General features: G+C 40.7%; 1 protein-coding gene across 2 annotated transcripts in view; it reads right to left on the reverse strand.

The window, feature by feature from the left end:
* Positions 1 to 19,626, reverse strand: part of EML6 (EMAP like 6) — a 321,610-nt gene that overhangs the window by 252,828 nt on the left and 49,156 nt on the right. The window lies entirely within an intron of this gene.

Here is a 19,626-nt window from a genome sequence, read left to right on the forward strand (position 1 = left end):
TGAACATTGAAAGTATACCATCTGCAATAGCATCAAAACCCATTAAATACGTAGAGATGAACATCAAAAGATGGATAAGACTTCCTCCAGAAAATTACAAACCATTACTAAGAGAACAAAGTAGAGGGATATATCATTTTCATGGATTGGAAGACTCAATATTATAAAGATGTCAATTCTCTCCAAAGTGATTTATACAATCAATATAATCTCAATCAAAATATCAGCAGGTTTTTAATGGAAACTGACAGATCAATTCTAAAACTGATAGGGAAATACAAAGGACGTAGAATACTCAAGACAATTCTGAAGAAGTACCACAAAGTCAGAGAGGTTATATTCTCAGAGTTCAAGCTGCAGTAATTAAAACAGCGTGGCGTCAGTGCAAGGATGAAGACTAATGGATCAGAATGGAATCCAGAAACAGACTTATTAGGGCTGCCTGATTTATGACAAGGTTGCCACTAGTTCAATGGGTTAAAAAATGATCTTTTCAATAATAGATCTGCGTTAACTGTATATCTGTATTTAAAAAACAAATTGCTAATCATGACCACTATCTCATAAAATCATTTCCATTGGATCATAGACCTAAATTTGAAAGGTAAATCAATAAAGTTTCTGGAACTGTGGTATCCATTGTGGTAACCACTAGCTATATGTGACTAACTACATTTAATTTTGAATTAATTAAAATCTAATAAAATTTAAAATTTAGCTTTCACTAACCACATTTTAAGTGGCCAGTAGCCAAATGTGACTAGTGGGCTACCATTGGACAGTACAGACATAGAACATTTCTACACTTCAGAAAGTTCTACTGGACAGTGCCGTTTTGAGAAGATTACATAGGAAAATCTTTACATGACCCTGAATTAGGCAAATATTTCATTAACAGGACCCAGACAGCACTAATCATAAAGTAAAAGATTGACAGATTGATAAATTGGACTTCACTAAATAAAGAACTTCTGATCATCAAAGAATACAAATGCAAGCCACAGAATGGAGAAGATATTTGTAATACAGAATTGACAAAGTACTCATATCCAGTATATATAAATAACTCATATATATCAATAAGAAAAAGACAGGCAACCCAGTTATTTCAAATGGTCAAAAAGACCTGAAGAGGCACTTCGTAAAAGAGGGTATCAAAATGGTCCCTAAGCACATGAAAAGGTGCTTGTATTAGTTTCCTATTGCTGCCGTAATAGGAAATTACCATGAACTTAGTGGCTTCAAACAACACAAATGTACTAACTTACAGTTCTGAAAGTCAGCAGTCCAAAATGTGTCTCAACGAACAAAAATCAAGATTTTCAAGGCTGACTAGTGGTCAGATTTTCATGACAGGTGCAGCAGCTCCCACCTGTAATCGCAGCTAACTCAAGAGGCTGAGGCAGGAGGATTGCTTGAGGCCAAGAGTTTGAGGGCAGCTTGGGTAACGTAGCAAGATTCTGCCTCTAAAAAAAAAAAAATTTTTTTTTTTTTTTGAGACGGAGTCTCGCTCTGTCGCCCAGACTGGAGTGCAGTGGTGTGATCTCTGCTCACTGCAACCTCCGCCTCCTGGGTTCAAGCAATTCTCCTGCCTCAGCCTCCCAATAAACTGGGACTACAGGCACAGGCTGCCACACTCGGCTAATTTTTCTATTTTTAGTAGAGACAGGGTTTCACCATGTTGGTCAGGCTGGTCTCGAACTCCTGACTTCATGATCCACCCGCCTTGGTCTCCCAAAGTGCTGGGATTACAGGTGTGAGCCACCGCGCCGGGTCAAAATAATTTTTTTTAATTAGCTGGACATGGTGATGTGCACCTGTAGTCCCAACTACTCGGGAAGCTGAGGCCAGAGAATCACTTGAGCTTGAGGCCTGGAGTTCGAGGCTGCAGTGAGCTATGACTACACCACTGCACTCCAGTTTGAGCCACAGAATCAGACCCAGTATCTTAAAAAAAAAAAAAAAAGTCAGGACTGCATTCTTACTGGGGGCCCTAGGGAGACTGGGAGACTCTGTTCCTTTGCTTTTTCTACCTTCTAGAGGCTGCCCACATTTCTTGGCTAGCAGGTCCCTTTCATCTTCAAAGCTAGCAATGGTCAGTCGAGCCTTCCTCATGGCATCACTACTTCCATCATGGTATCTTCTTCTCTGACTCTCCTGTCACTCTCACTTATAAGGACCTTTATGATTACATTGAGCCCACTGGGATAATCCAGGATAAGCTCCTCATTTTAAGATCCTTAACTTAATTACATTGATAAAGTCCCTTTTGCCATGTAATGTCACATATTCACAGGCTCCAGGGATCAGGACATTGATATATCTTTAGAGGAACATCATTGTGACTACACTAGTGCTCAATGTTATTGACAATTAGAGAAAATAAAATTAAAAACACAATGTGGTACTCCACACCAGGATAATTAAAACTGAAAAAGACATTCAATACCAAGTCTTGGCAAGAATGTGGAGAAACTAGAACTCTCATACATTACTGGTATATAAATTGGTAAAACCATTTGGTAATATACCTATTAAGGCTAAACATGTGCATACCCTATGATCCAGGTGTCAAAAGACATGTATAAGAATGTAGCCGGGCACCGTGGCTCACGCCTGTAACCCCAACACTTTGGGAGGCCGAGGCGGGTGGATCACCTGAGGTCAGGAGTTCAAGACCAGCCTGGCCAACATGGTGAAACCCCGCCTCTACTAAAAATCCAAAAATTAGCTGGGTGTGGTGGCGGATGCCTGTGATACCAGCTACTTGGGAGGCTTGAGGCAGGAGAATCGCTTGAACCTGGGAGGCAGAGGTTGCAGTAAGCCGAGATCGTGCCACTGCATTCCAGCCTGGGTGACAAAGTAAGACTCTGTCTCAAAAAAAAAAAATGTTTAAAAAGAAGCATTATTTATAGTAGCCTCAAACTGAAAACAACCCAAATGTCCAATAGTGAACACAATAAATTATATTTATCACTTCTTGGCCTTTTAGCTAAGAGCAAGTACAGAATAAATTATATTCACACAGTAGAATACTATATAGCAATGAAAAAGAATGAACAAATGCTATCTACTACAACATGCATGAATTTCATTGACAAATGTTGAATAATTCAGCCCCACACAAAAGAGAACATATTTTATTATTCAATTTTTATAAAGTTCAATATCAGGCAAAACATATCTACACAAGAGGAGTCAGAATAGTGGTTATCTTCAAGAGGGCATAATGAATGGGAAGTGGTAGGTGAGAGGTTCCAGGCTGCATTAACGTTCTATTTCTTGATCTGGGTAGTAGTTATATGGGTATATTAACTTTGCTAAATTTCATCATAAATACATAATTTGTATACTTTTTTATATATGTGTTATATTTCAATTAAGACATTCACAAAAATGTAAACAGATATTTGGGGTTCAACTATGAATAATTTTTTTCTTTCTTGTCTTATTTTTAAAATTTTGTTTAATGAGTAAATATAGGTATTATAATGGTGGAAAAAAGTAACCTTTAAAAAACAGCAGAACTGAGATTCTGTGAGGTTCCCAACAAATCTAAGTAGAGCATATAATTTAAACACAGTGTAATGAAAAACACTGGGACGCTAGACACGCTGAAAATGATGCCCTAAAGAGCACTCATCCCTAAGGTGGGAAAGAAGGAAGAAAGTTTTGGAAGCCTAAGTTACAAACAGAGGCTGCTGAAGTTTACCTTCAAAATAGTTAAATGTGTAAAATGCAAATCCTTAAAGGATTCCAGGTATCATTATGAAACCCAAAGGCCTATCACCCTTATTTCTTGAAACTGGATGATAAAAGTTTCATCCTCTTTTTGATGCCCTCTAACTGCCTCAGTTTTCAGAAAACAAATTGAAGACATTTATTAGCCAGAAGTTAACAATAAATGGCACTATATATTCAGCATAACAAACCTTGCAGAGTCAACCAAGACAACTTTTAGGCTACTGCGTGCCAACATGGAATAACATGTTCTGTCTGAACTGAAAAATAAATTTTAAATATAGGCCCACAAAATAACTTCAGTGAGTTTTAAAAATGTGTCTAAAGTTTGATAAGGATATGGTGGATGGAAGGTTGAGGGGACGGGGTGTTACTGTGTGCTGCGGAGCATTTGTCCTTCCTTTTGTAAGCTTCTCTTTCTTTAAACGTATCCTATTTTTTTCTTTTTCTGGAAGCAGAAGCTCTAATTTAATCCTGTCTGTTCCCTTGTGCTTTGCATAAAATAACTAAAGTTCCTTGTGAACCTTCTGCTTAGTATTCAAAGGGAATCTTCTGTTCAGAAGCTTCCATTTTATCTATACTCCCATTAGAGTCCTCCAAGATAAGCTCATGCCCAAGCTCCTTTACATCTCCGTGTGTTTCTCAGGAACTACACTAAGGAAGTGATCCCTGTCCTCCACATCAGTAATCCAATATGCAGGTTTCATATTTGCTATTTAACATGCCCAGATCATTCTGCCCTTTGTCCAAGTAAATTGTCTTTGTCACCATAAAACATGGATCTGATTCTCAACCTAAAAAGATATTGGTGAAGGCAACCGTCCCTTTCAAAGAGATAACAAGCAGGGATCTATTGTTTCCTGGACTCATCTGTTCTCTGAATGACGAGTCAGGCTCAACATCCTATCATTTTCCAGGCTTTCTTGTAACTACCACTTTGAAATACATGCTGTTTTAGTAAGCTCAACATTTCTTTCCCTTTCTTCTGGTAATAACTCTTCTCCCCTTTTTAAAAAAATTGGCCCTTCCCCATCCCATGTGGCTCAGGGAGGACTACCAATCACAATTTCTTGCGCTGATCGGACAACCATGATACCCATTCTGGGCTACAGTCATATGTCTAAAATGGTCACATGACCCAGGCAAGGCTAGAGTGTCCTTCCCTGTAACTTTACAATCTGTTGCTAGGAAAGCTCCCCGTTTCCTCTGAGGTCTTGAGCTGAGAGGCTGGAAACCAGAAGCTACCCATGACCATGGCATCGACATACTGCCCATACCCAGAGGTTCAAAAAAATCTGCCAGCAGAAGGAAAGAATGAGGCCAACGACCAGAGAGAAACACAGCCAAGAGATGGAGAAAGGGAGAGTCTAAGATACTACTGACAGTCATCTGAGTCCCTGTAGGCTCTGACGTCAGAACCAATCTAGAACTTTCCAGTGGCATAAGCCACTAAATTCCTTTGTTTCCTTAGGCCAATTTGAGTTGGGTTCTGTTACCCTGAACTGAAAGTCTCAAAACACCAAAAAACTGTGGTGGTGATGCCAATAAGCTAATTGCTGATACCAACTCTTTATGTCTTCCCAGAGGAGCGAGCAACCTAATGGTGCAGACTGGCTGGTGAGTAAGTAGCTATGAAGCCATCGGAATGGCAGAGTTCCAGCTTGGCCATTCCAGGTCTAAAGCTTGAGTTCGGTCCCAGGAGTCAAATATTATCAATCTGCATGTCACCTGAGTTCTTCCTGGGCCATATCCAAAAGCCAAAAATCAGGCCCTCAGGCTGGGCAGCCAGGCTAAGGGGGTATTGTGGGCAGGGCACCATGGATAGTCCTGGAGCTCACTGCAGCAGGGCTCTTCTCTGTGCCAAAGTACTCCCCTTGTTCAAGAAACAGGTGATAGGAATTGTTGCCATTGCTTTCAGTAAACCATCAAGGAAAAAAATTGATCTGGACCTAGTGCCAAGCAGAAATTCTTAGAAGAGGACTAGTTTTTTCAATAGGGACCTCTCTGAAAGCCACAAACGGACATACCTTGATGGGAGTTCATGTTAAACTCATGTCATTATTTTTCTTTGAAAAATATCCCTGATTCTTAAAATCAGATGACAATAACTGAGTGACTAAAATATGCCAGACAATTAGGTAAATTAGGCAGCTGGGGTGTGGGGTGAGAGACACCTGGGTTAAACTCCTGTTTGACAGTTACTAGCTGGATGTTTTGGGGCAAATTACTTAAATACTCCAGACCTCAGTTTCTTCTTTAGTAAACAGGGAATAATAATATCTACCTCAAAAATTTTTTGTGAGCATTAAATAAGGTAATGTATGCAAAATGCTCAGCGTGCCCAGTACATAATAATAGGTAATATAAATCACATATATATGAGGTATATAATTACATATTATTAATCAATAAGGTACACATTATAAAATGTTGGTTTCATCTTCTCTCTGCATCGATAATATATATTATTGGTAGGACAATTCTATAGAAAAGACAGTATGATAAATGTAGGCATTTACCATGAAAGAGACCAAACAGAAAAGAAGAAACATTGTTTATTATTTTCACCCATGAATGCTTTACTTTCTTAACTTTCAAATTTCCACATTCTTTCTGTCTTTAAGAGAGTTAAAACTAATGTGATATAAGAGCAGAAGAAGCTGTCAGGAGTATCATTTTCCTACATGTCCATTGGTACATCTCTTTTTGAAAGGCAATTTGTCAACATCTATCACAATATAAAATATACACATTCCTTGACCCTGGCCATTCTACTTTTAGAAATATCTGCTACAGAAACACGCATATACTCTAGAAAGTATACATAAGGATGTGTGCTACAACAGTGTTCCTAATAGTCAACAATCTAAATGTCCATCGATATGAAGGCTTAGACATAAAACCAAGATTAAACTGACAAATTAGAAGTCCAGGGATTCTGGCCAGGGACAGTGGCGCAGACCTGTAATCCCAGCATTTTAAAAGGCCAGGGTGGAAGGATTGCTTGAGGCCAGGAGTTTGAGGCCAGCCTGGGCAACAAAGCAAGACCCTGTCTCTACAAAAATAAAAATAAAAAATTAGCAGAGAGTGGTGGCATGCACCTGTAGTCCCAGCTACTGAGGAGGCTAGGGTGAGAGGATCATTTGAGTCCAGGAGGTTGAATCTGCAGTGAGCCATGATCATATCATTGCACTCCAGCATAGGCTACAGAGTGCAATCCTGTTCCCTGCCCCCCAGTAAAAAGAAGTCCAGGGGTTTTTCTGGTAGCCACAATGTATGTAAACACTGGCCTCTGAGTCAATTCAAGTCAACAAAAATTTGTTGAGTGTCCTCCCTATACTGGGCCTTGTGCTGGACCAGTGATGAAGACAGCAAACAAGACACTCTGGCCCTTTAGCCTGAAGAAGAAAAACCAAAACCAGATTCCATATTCTCCCAATCCAGGTAGGATCTTAGAAGACAGCTTTTAGTGACACCCATGATTTTTAGCTTATAGCTTCAACTAAGAATCACATAAAAATTATGCCCACAAAAGGCACTAGGGCAAATCTTTTTGTATGAAAAGGAAATAAAGTTTTATTGAGTCTTTCTTTGACACCATATAATCATAGTTTTGATCATTTCCTATGTTCTCTTACAGTTTACTTTTTTCTGAGTTTTCTGCCAACAACTATAATTTCTTTTTGGTGTCTTGCCAGAATTAATAAACAATTTTACCCATTATAATTTTTGTAATAATCTTCACTATAAGGAACCCATTTTCCCTAGAATTACTGGAATACCTTGCACATTTTAAAGTGAAAGTTTCTAAACCTATAAGTTGTAACAAAATTTAACCAAGCACAAAATTAAGATAAGTAATAATGACTCAGTTCTGTAATCGAAGTATTAATATAAAGTAAAAATCCTAGATAAATTTGTATAATGTAGTTATAAATAAAGAAGATTAAAATGAGTATAGTAGTAGAAACAAGAACTGTTTAACATTTTTTCACATATATCTCAAAGTTTTTTCATAATTTCATATCTTAAGGATAAATAACGTGGGATGAAATCAATCATGCTAATTAGTACAGTAATTTTTGCTTAGGGCCCAAATAAAATAAAACAAAGAGCCTGAAATAAGTTTACTTAAAGTTCCAATTTCCCTTACAATTACCACTTTTTATTGCCATTTTAGTCTTAAGCAAGAATTAAGTTCATGCTTTATGTGGGCTTCAGACATACACACTAATTTTCTCCTAGCCTAGTGATAAGTAAGGTTACCAAAGAATATATAAGTTAATGAGTTTGTTTTTAATCATTTCACAAAATGTCCTCATTATTAACTCCCACTATTTTGAATTTCAGGATCTTGTCCTATAGTAGTATGTTGCCACCACCTGAACATCAGTCTAGCAGACCTTTTACCTTATTATGCCGAAACACACTTGGCATGAAAAGAAAGGGTATCCTTGGCTAGATTTGGTTCTGTCGTGGCTGAAAAGGTGAAGTGACCCACTCTGAGAACATGAAGCCCTTGGACTCTCAGGTCACTGCATAGGGTGGTCTAATTAGAAAAACAAGTGAAGCATTTTACCCACCAACATAGTGGTGACATTTGGTGAAGTTCTAAAAATCTTTAATTATTACTTACACTTTACATATTTACCAAAATGTTATGTATCTCCTTGATATTTAATAAAATCACTTTTAAAATCCTATAGTTAAGATTCCTGTGAACACAAGGGAAAAGGTCAAATGAGGATTTAAATGAGCACAGGCTGTAGAAAATACACAGCGCTCATACTGCAGTCTCTTTGAAGTGCATACAGTGCCAGAGAAAGTAAGTTAGACATTCAGTAATGACATTCAGTAAAAACCACTCCTGGGATGTCTAGTGAGTGACTGCTTCCTTGATGTGGCATCTATGGCTGATCACTGATCACTTGTGGCACAGTACTGCTCTAATATTTCCATTGATTTATTGCTGGAAATTTGATTTTTTATTTTTGTGTGGTACCCAGAAAGAAAAAGCTAGCTGCTGAATTAACTTTTGAGATTCAAAAGAGAGTTAGATAAAACTAGGACACGTATGGAATTAAATACCTATAAACAGATCAATCGTTTTCTATCTATAAAACAAAAAAGTCACTTAAAGAGAAAACAGATGCTATAACTCAGAGAAAAACTAAGTCCTGAATTCTGTAAAATTTGCACCTATAAATCAGTCTTCGCAGTGTGACATACTATAAGGATTAGTAACAATAACAACACTCTTTTCTTTTTTTCTCTTCTTTATATTTTTATTTTTGACAAAGCCCTTAAACAGAATGTTGTATACATCTTGAAATTTCAGGAATAATAAACCACTATAAAACCAAATCAAATCACAAGCCTGTACCCAAGGAAAACAATAAATAGATTTTCAAACCTCTGATTTGTTGCTCCATCAAAGCAGATATGTCCTCTTGATTAAGGATCATTTTGAGAAAAAGAGACACAGTTGATGGTCAACCTGTACCTTCATTCAGTATTCTCTACTGAAACAGATGGCATCTTGGGCATGTTGAATCTCCAGAATAGGTGCCTATGAGCAAGACAACTCTTAAATCTTCCAGATACCAGGAAGTGCCTTGCCCTAATTAGGCTACATTTTCCCGTTGCCTCCACATTTTCATTCTTACTCATTGTTCTAGTAGTTTGGATTCTGCCCCATACCATTGGAATGAAATTGTTCTTCCCTTAACCTCTTTTGAGTCTCAATCCTGGTCCATCTTTTTGCACAGCTCCACAGCTGACCCCATCTCCACTTCCTCCACCACCAGCTCCAGCAAAACACATGCAGAGCCTTTTGCTCCTCCCTGGGCTTACAAGATCCTAAACCTCCCCAATTCTTCCTGGCTACTCTGCTCCTGCTCAGGCCCCTTCATGCTTCTTCTCCTCTCCTCACTGGTTAAAGGGAAGGATGTACCCCCATGGTTTTATCTTAAGCCCATTTTATTTTATTTTTGAGATAGGGTCTTGCTCTGTCACCCAGGCTGGAGTGTGGTGGAGTGAATATGGTTCACTGCAGCCACAATTTCCTGGGCTCAAGCAATCCTCTCTCCTCAGCCTCCCAAGCAGCTGGGACCACAGAGGTGCACCACCACACCTGGCTAATTTTATTTTCACTTTTTTGTAGAGGCGAAGTCTTGCCATGTTGCCCAGGCTCATCTCGAACTCTTGGGCTTGAGCGATCCTCCCCCCTCAGCCTTCCAAAGTGCTGGGATTACAGATGTTAACCACCAGACTTGGCCTGTCTTAAGGTCTTGTCCCTTTTCATTTCACATGCATTTCACCTCACCCATATGTTAACCTCCATCAGTATCTCCTGGCAGGCACTCAGTGTCTGCGAGATGAGTCTCACCTTTATCCATCTGGCTACCTTTCATAGAAGACACTATCCCATCTGGATCTCCATCCAACCACCTTCCTGAAGATCAGACCTGCAGTTAAGACTGCCGACCTGTTCCCTCCTTGGGAAGTTACCCTTAAAAGAATAGTCTGTCCCAAGATTAACTGCTTCTAAACTGAATTCAGTGTTCTGTAATACCTCTCTGCTTCACCAAACCTGGTCCTTCTCATCTACCCTGGAGTCAGAAGCAGGACAGCCCTCCTAGACCTCACACCTGGAGAATCCTTCCCGCCTTAAAGACTCTCCTCCAGCATCCCTTCTCTTGTAAAGGCTCCCCCAAACCAGTGTGCAGGCAGGCAGGCCCTCTTCTCCACACCCCACAATGCCTTGTTTCCCTCACTCCCTCACTGGGAAGGCCTCCATGGCAGGGTGTGTGTGTGTGTGTGCGGACATGTGTGTGTTGTGTTATACACATGCATTCCCATCCTTCTAGTTGCACCTAATACAGAGGTGACTGACACCTGAATAGGCAAGGTCTCTTCCGTGCACTTCTAATGTCCATAGTTAAATTTTCAATAGGCACCTCAAACTCAGCATGTCTGAAAGAGGCCCCCATCCTCCTGCCCCAGAACCCACTCCTCCTCCTCGGTCCCTCTCTCTCCTAACTGACCCACAACTTCCTAGTTATCCAATGAATTTGCTCCTTCCTCTCCCACTTCCTCATCCCATGAATGCCCCCTTTGCCTCTCCACTATCTCCCTCCTGCTCCCCCTGCTCTGCGTACCAGAGGTCATTCCTTCACACTGGCCTCCCTGACTCTGCACACCCCACTCCCCTGTCCATGCTACTTTTTTATAAGTCTGTATGTCTAAAATCCAGATCCAGTTGCAGTCACTAACATCTTTTAAAGCTTCCATGGCTCACCTCTGCATTTGGATTTTTATCCTATCCAAATGTGAAATCACCTACATGTTCCTGCAAATTTATCCCTCGGGGCCACCCAAGGACATTCCCATGGGTTTACGTCCCTTCCTCTGGCCTCTTAGGCACTCAACCAGCTCTTGTTTTCTTCTAGGCTATCACCAACCATTATGGGTCCTTCTTTTCCCCACAAAAGACTGATAACACAAAGCAATCTCTTTAGCTCAGAAGGCCACCTGTCTCAGAGCTGCATTCTAAGTGTGCTACATTATTATTTTCTAGATTCCCCCCACCCCCCACAACTCTCCTCTGACCCAACTATCATTGTTCAATGTGCATGCCCAGAATTGTCCAATGCATTGTCTTCATCCTAACTGTGACCTCAACGTGCAATGCTTTCCCCCACCCAGTGTGCCAGCCAACTTCCTAACATCCTCCTTGCCACTGTAGCATTTTCTCTGTCTCTTAAACACGTCTCAATTCTGCTATGGCTTTCCATTTGTGTGTCTCTCCACCCCAGTTATGCAGGTGACTGGGGTCACCTCCATAGTTATGCAGGCGACTGGCCTCCACCCCAGTTATGCAGGCGACTGGCCACCCAAATGCCATCTCTTCCAGAATGGGTTCTTCCAAAACCCCACTAGTCAAATTTACCTTCCTTCCTCTGTTCTCTAGTTCAGGGGTTTTCAAAGGTATGTGCAAGATGATTTTGGGGAGTATAGTAAGAAATTTATATGTAAATGCAATTTACATATAAATTTAATGTAAATGTTATATGTGTTTTATAATATAATGTTAGCACAATAATACAAGTATACAACATAAATATATAAAAAAGCAAATATGCCTATAGTGCGAGTTGCACAAGAGTATTTTACTAAGAGAGGTATACAATCAAAAAAAGTTTAGAGACTACAACTCTAGCTTAACATTTTTCACTACGGGCTTCTTATTTAAGGTAATTTTGGCTCTCTCTGTCTCTCCTGGTTTATGAGTTCCCATGTAATAGAAAGAACATGGCTTTGGAGTCAGACAGAAATAGGTTCAAAGTTGGGTCTGTTGGTTACTAGCCATGTGACTATACCTCTGAATTCTCTAAGGACTACAGGGGAAAATGCATATATATAAAATATGTCTTTGTAAATGATAGATATATACAGCAGGTCCTTGAATAACATCATCTTGTTACAACATTGATGAGAAAAAATAACAATTCCTGGCCAGGGCCACTGTCATGTGGAGTTTGCACAATCTCCCCACGTCTGCGAGGGTTTTCTCCAGGTGTTCTGCTTTCCTCCCACATCCCAAAGATGTGCATTTTCAGTGAACTGGTGTGTCTCTGTGAGTGCTACATGAGTGCAACCGTGTGTGTGCATGCACCCTGCGACGTGACTGCGTCCTGTCCAGGGCTGGTTCCCGCCTTGTGCCCTGAGCTGTGGGGATGGGATTCAGCCACCCAGGACCCTGAACTGAATAAATGAGTAAATCATCATCTTACTAGTTTTTATTAATCTTTCTTAAACATCTAGATAGCTCCCATTTACTTTAATGTTTAATATGATAAGCATTTTGGTCTTTAGTTAGGTTAGTGATTTTCCTGTGGCCAGAAATATGCTGTAGGAATTTAACTCTTTATATCAATTGGCTGGCGGTAAAATTGGTTTGTTGTACATTGTTTTGCTTAAAGTCACAGTTTCCAAAGACCTATCAATGATGAAATTCAGTGAGGACTTATTGTGTAAAAAAACTTACTTAGGACCTAGAGTGAGGTTTCTTTCTCTTTTATGTCATTCTTCAACTCACTTTGCAAAGCTCCTTATATGCTTTACTGAATTGAATTCTCAATAACAACCTACCAGTGTGTCTACAGGAAGAAGCTGAGGCTGGCTGTGTAACAACTAGGAAGTGGTAGAATCAGATTCAAACCTAGGTGTGACTGGCACTGAAGCCCTAGCTTTTTCCACCACATAAAGAGCCTCCGGGACACAGAGGGGCCAGTCGCCTGCATAACTGGGGTGGAGAGACACACAAATGGAAAGCCATAGCAGAATTGAGACGTGTTTAAGAGATGGAGAAAATGCTACAGTGGCAAGGAGGAAACAGACATTAGTTCTGCCCCCATGAAATCAGGGAGGGCTTCACAGAGATGGTGACACTGTAGTTGTCTCTTGGCTTATATGAGTCTGCCACAGATTCAGATTCCAGAGACCTGGAAGGCACTCTCAGCAGCAAGGTTGTGGGCAGTAACATGGAGACACAGAAACCCTTTGACTTACTGCAAGGAGTATGGGTGATGGGACCAAAGGCAGGAAAGTAGGGGAAACAGAGCTGTGGAAAGAGATAATGGCAAAAAGGTGGGGTAGGGTCGCATTCCAGAAGCAATAGAGTTGGCCGGAGTTTTTAAGCAAGGCCGAGACAGATCAGATCTGTGCCACAGAACACTAATTCCAGTGCTAAGATACAGCAGAAATTCTGGAGACTAAAACTCCTTGAGGAATCTTTTTTTCTTTTAATAGTGTGGTTTGTCCCATTGTCATGAATGTTAATTTGAATTTAGTTATGGTGGGTTGCCAGTTTTCTCCACTGTACTTATTGTTTGTCCTTTGTAAATATTAAGTATCTGGTGGTGGAGGACAACGTAAAATCACGTTCCTCAACAAAACTTCATCACTAGTTATAGCATCCATTGGTTTTCTAACTCCATCATTCCAGCTATATTTAATACTTGGCTTTCTACACAAGGAAGAGCTTTGCCTTCTCCCCATTGAGTTATTTATATCACTATGGATGCAAGGATTTTTATTTTGTTCTACAGATTATAATTCATGCTCAAATTATCCCAGATGTGGCCAATAGAAGTCCCTTCAAGCTGGCTCTCATGTCATTTTAATATCTCCACTTATTCTTTAAGCACTGCTATATTTTCTAGCACAAGAAGATATTCCAGATGTATCTTATGCTTTCACTGCCCCAGGCCTAGAATCAGCTTTTTCTCCAAGGAATTCTGTTCTTTTTTGTGGAAAACAGTCTTTAGAAACTGAATTGTGGGTGCTAGTCATGTTTCTAGTGCTGATGTGTCACTGCTTTCTTAGTTATCTCAACAGAAAGAGCAAGTAAGTGTGTGTGTGTGTGTGTGTGTGTGTGTGTGTACGTATTTATATACACCTATATCTATACTTCTATGGCAATTTTTTAAATGCAGACTTTGGGGCCTCACACCTATACCTACTGAATCAGAATCCTTAGGAGTGGGCTCATAAATCTGAATTTTTTTGTTTAAGTTCACCAGGTTCTTGAGCAGAGGATGGGCTAGGTGAGTAACCATCAAAGCTGGGAGACCAGTTAGTACTCTATTATAACCATCCACACAAAACCAGGCATATGGACCAGGGCAGAAGCAGTAAGATAGAGAGGCCAAGATCAGCTGCACTTGGAGCTCTCTGGACAATGAGAATGAGGAGGGAAGGAGTATCCAGGCATTCAATGGTTCCTGCCTGGATCGCTGTGATCGTGTGGCCTGCACTGTCATTTACAGAGAAAGCACTGAACACATGTTTGTTTAAGTAGCTTCTCATTTTTCTCCCATAGATAATAAAAAAATCCAAGTTGTTGACATTCTGGGAAGAAAATAATTACAAATTTATAGAATTTATATCTCTTCTATTACATTTTTATCATATGGACTAGAAACTGAATTTCACTCAAGGCAAGAAAGATGACCTGCAAAGTCATTATCAGTAGGCCAGCCCCTCATATACATAAACATGGCCAGTCAAAGTGAATGTGTTCATATCCACTCTGCAGAAAAATAGGCCTGCAAGTCTTTTTACCAAGAAGCAACATCTGTAACAATATCTCTTATTGTCCCAAGAAAAAAAAAAGAGCTAGAGTCTGCCAGAGATAGAAGTTATTAAGCTGAAAGGACTGCCTACTACCACTGCAGCATAAAACCCACTGGAGCATGAGGAAAATATATAAAGCAGATGTAAGAAGAAGAGTAAACCTGAAAGGAAATGACCCTTGGACATTCGTATTGCTATAACAGAAAGCTTAAATCCCAGATAAAAGTACAATCCAGAGAAAAATCATCATTCCCAGTGTTTATGTAGTAAAAGCAATTCATCAATGACCTCTTATTGCTAAATCCACTGGGCCGTTTTCCAGACTCACCTTCTTCTACTCTGCTGAGTCTGCTGAGCATCTTCTTGACACCCTCTCTGTTCTTGGTTTCAAGGGCATTCTACTTCCCTGGTTTGCCTCCTACCCCTGTGACCATTCCCATCTTTCATAAGTACCCCTTTATCTGCTGGTTTCTTTTTTTTTTTTTTTTTTTTTTTTTTTTTTTTTTTTTTTTTTTTTTTTTTTTTTGGAGACGGAGTCTCGCTCTGTCACCCAGGCTGGAGTGCAGTGGCGCAGTCTCGGCTCACTGCAAGCTCCGCCTCCCAGGTTCACGCCATTCTCCTGTCTCAGCCTCTCCGAGTAGCTGGGACTACAGGCGCCCGCCACCACGCCCGGCTAATTTTTTTGTATTTTTAGTAGAGACGGGGTTTCACCGTGGTCTCGATCTCCTGACCTTGTGATCCGCCCGCCTCGGCCTCCCAAAGTGCTGGGATTACAAGCGTGAGCCACCGCGCCCGGCCCTGCTGGTTTCTAAAAAGTTGATCTTTCTCAAAGTCTTGAACCTGGGATCTTTTCTTTCCTCCCTACCTCCTCTGGGTATCTCACCCACTCCTACACACACACTGAAACTCTCACAGCTCTCTCCTGAGCAAGGGCCCATATAAATGTATAACCACCTCTTGGATGTCTCACAGACACCTCAATCTAAATATGTTCAAAGCTGAACTCATCTCCCCTGACCCTGAAGCTGCTCCTCATTCTGTTTCAGTGAATGGTCATCACCATCCAACCAGCTGACTAAGTCAGAAACTTGACCAATATCTTACACCTACCTGCCTTCTTTCTACCCTACTCCCAATGCCCTCTCCCATATCCAATCCATCACCAGGAATCAAGAGTCTCCAGAACGTATTCATAGTTCTCTTTGCATTCTACCACAATTACTTCACACCGGGATTACTTCAAGCGCTTGCGGACTTGTTTCCTCCAATCCATTATTCACACTGTACCCAGAGTGACAGGTATAGAGCCTAAATCTAATGATGCCCCTTCTTCCAGAAAGCCTTCCCTAACCACCAACCGCCTCCCATGAATGGGCTAGGAGTATGTCCTGAGGCTCTCACACACTTTGGGTAACTAACCATATCCGACTGTGCATATGTGGACTCCTGCCCTCGTGACTGCAAGTTCCTTGAGAGGAGATGCATGCTGTGTGCTGCTGGGTCCCCAGTGCCTCACACAGGGTATGGCACATAGGAGGCACTCAAGAAATCTTTGTTGTAAGTCATTTTCCTTAAGGGGTTCTTAACCTGGGGGTCCATGTACCCTTTTACAGATTTCAGGAGGTTGATGAACTTAGATTGAAAATTATACCTTCATTTTCACTAACTTGTAACAGACTAAGATTTCCTATCATTCAGAAGGTAATCTACAAACCAGAGAAGTATTAGCAGTACCTGTGACCCTGTGACTGGTAAAAACACAGAATTTTCATATCACATTACATTTGTTGCAGATATCTCAAACATCAGGCATATTCATCACTACTTTTAAATCATAGTAATTGTAAGAACTGCTGAACCTTTTAATTGTATGTGTTAATAAAGAAGAACATATACACCCACATATTAAAACTATTTTTATAACTATATTTCAAAAGAGTTAATTTCCTATAGAATATATGTATATATTTTACTTTATACATGAGAAAACACTATTCTGTGACGGTGGAAGTATAAATTGACACAACCGCTTTGGTCTCAAACTCCTGGTCTCATGTGATCTGCCCACCTCGGCCTCCCAAAGTGCTGGCATTACAGGAGTGAGCCACCGCATATGGCCAGACGCAACCACTTTGGAAAACCATTTGACAGTATCTAGCAAGGATCATATGTGCGCCCCGTGACCTAACAATACCACTCGTAGGTGGAAGTGCATATGTGTTCATTTGTGCTAGAATGCTTGTACCAGTAGCCAAAGGAAACTGCAAACCATCCAAATGCCCATAAACAGTAGAACAGACAAACTCCAGTATTTCCACACAACAAAAAATACAGAACTGAAAATAAGCATGTAGAAACACAAATGAATCTCATCAACATAGTATTGACTGAAAGGAGCCAGACATAAAAGAATGTAAACTGTACCATTCCTTTTAAAAGTACCTTAAGCAAAACTAAGCTATACTCTTAAAAGTCAGGATGGAGGTCACCTTTGCAGTGGGGATTGTCACTGGAAAAGGGCATGAGGTTGTCTGTGGTACGGGTGGTATTGATTTTTTTGATGTGAGCAAGGTTACACGTGTGTTGGGTTTGTGAGAATTGATCCAGCTGTACACTATGATATATGTACTTTTCTGTATCTGTATTACACTGCAATAAAAGTGTAAAACAGAACAAATGAGGCTGTTATTCTGAGATGGTGTCTATAGCCTTCATAGTCTGTCAAAGGGGGTACAAAAAAGAAGTCCTATTCTAAGCAGAAATTCTAAGGGGGTCATCCAAAAACAAAAGTCATGCACAAGTCTTTCATTTATTCATTCAACAACACTTCTTAAGCACCTTCTACATGCCAGGCTCCATTATGAGAACTGTAGGCAGAGCAGTGAACGAAACAGCCCTGCCTAAATACAGCTTATATTTTAAAGAGACAAGATGGATCAAAAGAAATACTAAGGAAAAAAACAAAACAAGGATGGGCAATAAGGAATGTGTTAGAGAAGAGTTTGAATTTTAAATAGGGTAATCAGTTAAGATAACACTGATCAGGCACCTAAGGGAAGTGAGGAATGTCATGTGAATGTCTGAGGGGACAAGGATCCAGGCATAAAGAGTGCAAAGAGTGCAAAGGCCCTGCGGCAGAAGAGCACCTGGGTATTCAAGCAGCAGCTAGAAGGCCAGTGTGGCTGGAGTGGATCAAGGAATGTAGAGAAAACAGATTGGATCACAGAGGTAAAAGGGGCCAAATCCCCAAATAGGGACTTAGAAGCCATAACAAGGACTCTGGCTTTTACTCTGAGGGTTCAAGGCAGAGAATTGACACAACCTGTTCAACCACACAACCTTACACGGCAAAGACTGCAATTACTTATTGTAACCAGATAACTCTGGCTGCTGTATTTAGAATAGAAGGGAAAGGCAAGGATGGAAGCAGGGAAGAGGCAGTGGGTAAGAGGTCTTAGGAAAAGAGCATGGCATGAAGAGAAAAGGAGAGAACAGATGCCTGGAAGGACACAATGCATACACACAGAAAACACATGCATTATTAAGGTCAGGAGTTCAAGACCAGCCTGGCCAAAATGATGAAACCCCGACTCTACTAAAAATATAAAAATTAGCCAGGCACGGTGGCGCATGCCTATAATCCCAGCTACTCTGAAGGCTGAGGCAGAAGAATCACTTGAACCCGGGAGGCAGAGGTTGCAGTGAGCCGAGATCGCGCCACTGCACTCCAACCTGGGTAACAGAGTGAGACTCCATCTTAAAAAAACAAAAACAAAAACAAAACACATGCATTATTATTGTTGTTGCTGCTGCTGTCATCGTTACTGAACCACTTGAGAGTAATCTGCAGCCATCACGATTCTTCACTCCTAAATATTTCAGCACACATCTTCTAAGATAAGTACATTCTCTTATATAACTGCATTGCTACAATCAAATTCAGAATATTTAACAGGGACACAAAGCTGTTACCTCATATATAGTCCCATATTCAAATTTCACCAATTGTCCCAATACTGTTATATATAGCAACCCCTCTCAACCCAATCCAAAGTCACACATTGCATTTAGTTCTATAATTCTAGTCTCCTTTAACCTGGACATTCCCTCAATCTGTTTTTGTCTTTTACAATAACATTTTTTGCCAAGTCCAGACCAGTTGTATTGTAGAACGTCCCTCAATTTGCATTGGTCTGTTTCCTCATTATTAGATCGAGGCCGTGCATTTTCGGCAAGAAAATCTGATCAGTGACATTGACCGGCCCCTGTATGTATCAGGTAGGCCTAGGGAGAGGAGGGAAAGGGCAGGGGAGGTAAGAGAAAACCAGGGGACCGCAATGATGAGGAAAGAAAAGGATAGGCACTGAGTAGAAGGTGATGAGCTGACCCAATGCTGTGAAGAGGTTAAGCACGATGTGGCTCCACCTAGCAATGGAGGTCACTGAAGTCGCTCCAGAGAACTCCAGTGGCTGGCGGAAGTAGAAACCAGTTCATTATGTTGAAAAGTGAATGAGAGATAAAGAAAACGGAGGCAGTAAATGAAGACAACTAAGAACCTGAGGACTTTAACTTAGAAGAGATTTTGGAAGGATCTTAGGGATTTACAAATGAGGAAACTGAGGCCCAGAAAAGGTAAGTGCCATGCCCAAAGTCACATGTCTGGTTAGAGACAGAGCCCATACAGTGTTCAATCCCATGGGACCCCAATCCCCATGCACAATGCCATGCTCCCTCTTCTGAGAAGTC

The sequence above is a fragment of the Symphalangus syndactylus genome, chromosome 14 (genome assembly GCF_028878055.3).
Source record: "Symphalangus syndactylus isolate Jambi chromosome 14, NHGRI_mSymSyn1-v2.1_pri, whole genome shotgun sequence".
Classification (NCBI taxonomy): Eukaryota; Metazoa; Chordata; class Mammalia; order Primates; family Hylobatidae; genus Symphalangus; species Symphalangus syndactylus.